The 6,155-nt window shown below is 44.1% G+C and overlaps 1 pseudogene; it reads left to right on the forward strand.

Moving 5' to 3' along the window:
- The window catches only part of LOC138167726 (zinc finger protein 208-like), a 51,296-nt pseudogene that overhangs the window by 2,169 nt on the left and 42,972 nt on the right, over positions 1-6,155 (forward strand).

Raw genomic sequence — 6,155 nt, forward strand, 5'->3', positions numbered from 1 at the left:
ACTCATTCCAGGGCCTTATAAGAGTGCACTCAGAGGGGCCTGTGGCCTCCAACTTTTTCGTGTTTCCAATGGACAGGGCTCACCGTTTCCAGTCCAGATGTCGTGTGCCAGCTGGAGAGGGGGGAAGGCCCTTGGATGCCAAAGGGAGACGTCCCAGGAAGCAGCTGTGCGGGTGAGTCAGTCGTGTAAGGGGAAGCTCTTTCCAGATGGGGCCAGTAACCTCTCCTGGCAGCTGCCTGGCCTGTGGAGAAGGGCTGAGTTGCCTCCTGGAGGCTGCATGGCCTTCACCTTGACCTAGCTAGGGAGGGATTTTAGTCTTGTTTTTCTGAAGTTGATGAAGTAAATTGAGGACGATAAAAAGTATCTGAAACTCTGATGGGCGATGAGAAAGGGAGAATGGTATAAAGGGCAGGATCTTTGCAAGCGGCACATATACAGAGAAGGCAAAGCTGCTCATTTCTGACTCTCGTTTCCAAGCAAAAACACATTCCTCAGGCAGTCTCCAAACTGCTGATGCATGGCCAGTTGGGAGGGGAGGCCGAGCCCCAGGCTGCCTGTGGTGTATTCAGGTGAGCTGCCCCAGGTACGCCTGGGAGGGCTTACTGTGAGATGTCCTCTGTAATATTTGAAAGGTCCTAGAAAGCTAAGACAGCAGCCACCAGATGGGAGAAGGGTTCAAACCTCACAGGAAGTCAACATGCATTTATTAAGTGTTCACTGTATGCCAGGCCCTGGGCTAAGCACTGGAGTTGCCAAGAAAGGCCACAAGGACAGGCAAGGCTCCCTTTCACACACAGTAGGCTCCAAAAAGCAAGAAGGTGCCCACCTCGGGCCTGGTGGTGACACCTGGCGAGGGTGGGATGGCAGGTCTCAGCCCTTCCACACAAAGGCAGTTCTGGCAAGAAATGTCCTTATTTACATTTTTTAAATGTATTTTTTCCCTCCTTTCCACCTCTTGCCACCACCACTGGGGGAAAAACAAAACAGGAAATTTTGTCTTGTAACAGATAAGTGTGTTGAAACGAGATCCTGTTTGCTCTTGTCTGTAAATGGGTATCTCATTCTGCATACTAGTCTCTCACCTCCGTCGTGATGTGGGCAGCACTTTCCATTTTCTTGTCTTCTAAACTCATAGCTGATCATTACATTGATCAGAATTCTCATCTTTTACCTTCAGAACAACTCTGGCATGTGCCCACTCTTCTTCTTCAGCACTGCTGTCACCCCGGGGTGGGGCCCTCTTCACCTCACAAGGGACTAGCCTTCTGCTTGGTCCTCCTGCTTCAGGTCTCTCCCCACCACTCAGTATCAGAGTGATTTTCTTAAAGTGTGGGTCAGATCAGGGCACTCCCTACTCAGTAAACTCCAATGGCTCCGTGTCCCCTCCGGGACCAAACATTCAGTCCTCTGTCTGGCATTCAAAGCCTCTCGTAACCTTCCCTCCCCAGTCTTCTTAGACCTTACTCCCTGACATATTCTTCAATCCAGTGACACCAGCCTCCTGGGTGTTCCATGAACAAGACACTGTACCTCCCAACTCCTGGCATTCTCTCTGCCTTCTCTCTGTCAAACCGCTCCGGCTTCCTTTGGGTCCCCACCTAAAGTCCCACCTCCTACAGGAATCCTTTCCCAAGCCACCTTAATTCTAGCACCTTCCCTTTGTTGGGCATCTCCAATTTATCCTGCCTATAGCTGGTTTATACATAGCTCTTTTCATGTTGTCTCCCTCCTTAGTCTGTGAAGTCTGAAGAAGAGTGCCCCTGGAGTTAGGGCTAACCTTTTGTGTCCCTCTGTGCTGAGCACAGTGCTGGGAAAGATCAGGTACTTGGAGAATGTCTGTTTATTGACTGTATGTTGTGTGTGTCGTCTGTTCTGCTGATCAGCCTCAGCTGGATCAGTGTGGTGACTGCTGCTGTTACCAGGGCTTCTTCCGTCCCACCTGCTTTCATGATTTCCCTTGCGATTCTTGACCTTTCTTTTCTGCAGATGAATTTTGTTCTTTTTTTTTCTAATTCCTTAAAGTAACCCTTTCTGGAGGTCTGGCATTGAGAAAGTAAATTGGTTTGGGTATCATCGTCATTTTTATTGTATTGACTTTTTTCAACTGTGACCAACTGAAATTTCTCGTTACTTAGTTCTGTCTTCCTCCATGCTATCGTTGCTTCATGGTCGGGTTCTTACCATTCCTCCATGTGTCTCAGCCAGCAGACTCCTCAGTCCTTCAAGCGTTTCTCTCTTTGTTTCTTCCTAATAGATTTTGTTGGTTCTATGCAAAAATGCTGATGATTTTGTAGGTTTATTTTGCATCCTTCGCCTTTGCTGAGGTCATTGTTTCCATCTTGTCATTGACCCCCGGGTTCTTCTCTTGAGGACGCCGGCAGATCATCGGGAAGTGATAATTCGTCCTCTTTCCCACACTCTCTCCTTCTTGTTGTGCTGTAGCGAGCATTTCCAGGGCTGTATTAAATAGTGGGGTGATGGAGCACGGTCTCACTCTAGTCCAATCTCACTGGACGGAACTCCTCTTGATCCTCATTACCTGTAATGCTGGGTCTCTCTCCATAGTTAGGAGAAGGTTCACGCCCTCATATGTTTTCTGGCGTTTTGATAAAAACTGTGTGTCGTGTTTTGCCAGAAGCTTTTTCTGTAATATTGCCATTTTTGTTGCGCAGTCGGATCCAGCTCTGTGTGACCCAAAGCTTTTTCATGCCGTCCGTCCGCAGGGCTTTCTTGGCAGGAATGCTGGACTGGTTTGCGTTTCCTTCTCCAGTGCACCCTTTTTTGCCACCTTTGATATTGCTGTTTTCTTATGATTTTTGTTGTTCTTATCAACATGATCAGTTTTGTTTATCAACAGCTAGGTGGTACAGTGCATAGAGTGTTAAGACATCCAACCTTAGACACCTACTCACTGTGTGACCCTGAGCAGATCACTTCACCAACCCACCTCGCTTCCCTCAACTATAAAGTGACTGTCATAATAGCAACTAGCTGCTAGGGTTGTTGTGAGGATAAAATGAGGTAACATTTGTGGATCATTAGTACAGGTCTTGGCACACAGTAGTGCTTAATAAATGCTTATTTCCCGCCTTCCTTCCAGTTTCCTCCTGAAGCTTAGTCTAGTCCACTGTTCTCAGGACTAGGTAAGATCTGCCCATGCCATTCAGATATAGAGCTTGAACAAAGTTCACATCCAAATGCTGAGATGAACAAACCCAAGAAAAACACAATACCATAAGGAAAAACCTTGGCTAAAGAGATGGGAAGGAAGGATGGATAGATTTAGAGCTTACTTTAAATATCTCATCTTATTCTCGAGGTAGGTACATCATGATCCCATTGTGTAGTTGAGAAAACTGTGCGACTTCCCCATGATCCCACAGTGTGATTTGAACTCAGATCTTTGAGGCCAGCACTTTATCAGCTATGCCACCTTTCTGCCTTTAGGGGCTAACTCCAAAGAGAATTGTAACCCCACAAAAAGTGCAAGTAAAGTCTCTAAGGAAAAAAATGTCCAGGAACTATAGAATAACAGAGAGGTGGGGTGGCTAGATAGCACAGTAAATAGAGCACCGACCCTGGAGTCAGGAGAAGCTGAATTCAAATTCTGCCTCAGACACTTAACACTTACTAGCCGTGTGACCTTGGGCAAGTCACTTAGCCCAATTGCCCTGCCTTCCCCACTCCAAAAAAAGCAAAAAGAAAAAAAGAAAAAGAATAACTCTGAGAGAAGTGAGAGAGATACAGCATGGAGGAGCTAAGAGGAAAGAATGGTACCTTAGAACACATGGTGGAAAACCTCTTTCACAGATTCAGTGTCCTCAGATTTATATCGGGCCAGATGGAAGACAGCAATCAATAGACAACAAGAAATATTAAACAAATCCAAAAGATTGGGAGGAAAAGAAAATAATATCCAAAACAATTGGCTTGGAAAACAGGTCAAAGAGATATAATCAAAAAAGGAAGGAAACAAGCATTTATTAATATTAGTCTAAATACTTTGCAAAGATGATTTTATTTTATCTTTACAACAACCCTGGAAGGTAGGTGCTATTTTTATAGCCATTTTATAGTTGAGGAAACTCAGGCTTACAGGTTAAGCACCAGAGTCACACATCTAGTGTCAGGGCTGGATTTGAACTCAGGGCTTTATCTGTCATACCACTTAGCTGCAGGTTATCAGATTATCCGAAAACTATCTCCAGAAGAAAAATGTCAATACCAGGTATCAAAAAACTTTGACAAAAAACTGCCAGAATTCTTTGAAGCAGAGGCCAAAGTCAAAACAAACAATCCTCTGTCACCTCTGAAAAGAAACCCCAAATTAAAAACTCATAGAAACACCATAACCTAAATCCAGAATTTATAGGTGAAAGAAAAAGCACATTCAGTCAAAAGGAAGGAGTTGAAGTACTGAGGAACTATGAGAAGTATCATACAAGACTTAGCAACTGCTATTCAAATAAAAGCAGAGCTTGGAATATGATATTCCAAAGGACATGGGATAGGAGTTTACATTCAAGACAACCTGTGCATTAAAAGTAAGTAAATCCTCTAGGGGATAAAGCACACTTAGTGGAATGGAGGATTTCCAAACATTCCTGATGAAATTGCCAGAACTGAATAGACATCTTGAAATGGAAATGCTATGTGCTTCAAAAGATAACCATTTGTTTAACCAAAACAATACGCAAGGATGAATTGTTTATGTGTTAATTGGGGGATAAGAAATGTTTGTTGTCTCAGAACCCTAATTATCTTTAAGGTTAAAATAACAGAAAGCTTACAGATGCTTTTTAAAAAAATGGTTTAAGAAGACAAAAGTGGGAGGCACAGGGGGGTTACACTGGAGAAGAAAAGATGAAAGAGGGTGAAGGAAATTACTGTTGCATAAAAGAGGTACACGTAGTCATCCAGTGCTTACAATGCCTGGCACATGGTTGGCGTTTAATTCTTATTAACTGACCAAATCAATCCATCAAGGAAATTGATGGAGGAAATGAGTGGACATTACATAGATCGATCTCACTTTCATCTGAATTGGATATGAATAAAGATTAAACATAATTACTTACACACAGAGATTTTGCTGTAGAATTACATTAACTCAGAAAGAAAATAGAGGACAGAAATAAGGGAAGGGTAGAAAGGAGTCTAGCAAGTTAGGTAAGTGAATTGTCATGGAAAACAAATTCAGTTGTTAGATAACCCTTAAGTGGAGAATAAAAGGAAAGAGACAAAGAAAATGGCATCGGGGGTAGGGAAAGGGCATGAGAAGAACTGTATAAGAGAGGAAAAGGGCTGTTTAGGATCATAAAAATCATGCAGACCCCCACTTTTCTGCCATCTTACTGGTAAAGAGGGAGATGCAAGCAAAGAGCTACCTTGCTTTTGGACTTCTTTGGACCTCTCCATCATGTCTTCCTTCCCTAGGAAACTTATCGTTGGGAAATTCCATTATCCTTCGAAGTTGAATCTGCCTGGTATATCTCATCAGTACCATCTTCCCTTTGATTGGTCTCTCTTTTTGGAGGGCAGGGCCATGAGCTCCAGGGTTTTCATTTAAAGAGGGAGCTCACCTCAGTCTTCTCCCCATTTACCACCAGCTACACTGCTTTTGGACTTCTCCATTATGCTCCCATGCCAGGTACCTTCCTCCTTCCCCCCCTGTCCCCATTGCTTTTCACCTTCTTTTTGTGTGTGTGTGTTGTCTTACCTCTAGTAGATTGTAGGCTTCTTTTTGTTTGTTTCTTTATTTGGGTTTTTTTTTTTTTTTTGGAGAGGGGCAGGCAGGACTATTGGGGTTAAGTTACATGACCAAGGTCACACAACTAATAAGGGTGTGAGGTGAGATTTGAACTCAGGTCCTCCTGACCCCAGGGCTGGTGCTCCATTCACTGTGCCACCTAGCTGCCCCAGATTGTAGGCTTCTTTTTTTTTTTTTTTTTAAAGCAATCGGGGTTAAGTAACTTGCTCAAGGTTACACGGCCAGTTATTTCTGGGTGTGGTGCTGAGTGTCTGAGTCTGGGATTTGATCTCCAGGTCGTCCCAACACTGGAGCCGGTGCTCTTACTCGCTGAGCCACCTGGCCGCCCCTAAGCAATTGGGGTTAAGTAACTTGCTCAAGGTTACACGGCCAGGTGTTTCTGGGT

This window comes from Petaurus breviceps, unplaced genomic scaffold (assembly GCF_028583685.1).
Source record: "Petaurus breviceps papuanus isolate PSGF00001 unplaced genomic scaffold, PetGlider_PUasm1.0 287, whole genome shotgun sequence".
NCBI classification, from domain to species: Eukaryota; Metazoa; Chordata; class Mammalia; order Diprotodontia; family Petauridae; genus Petaurus; species Petaurus breviceps.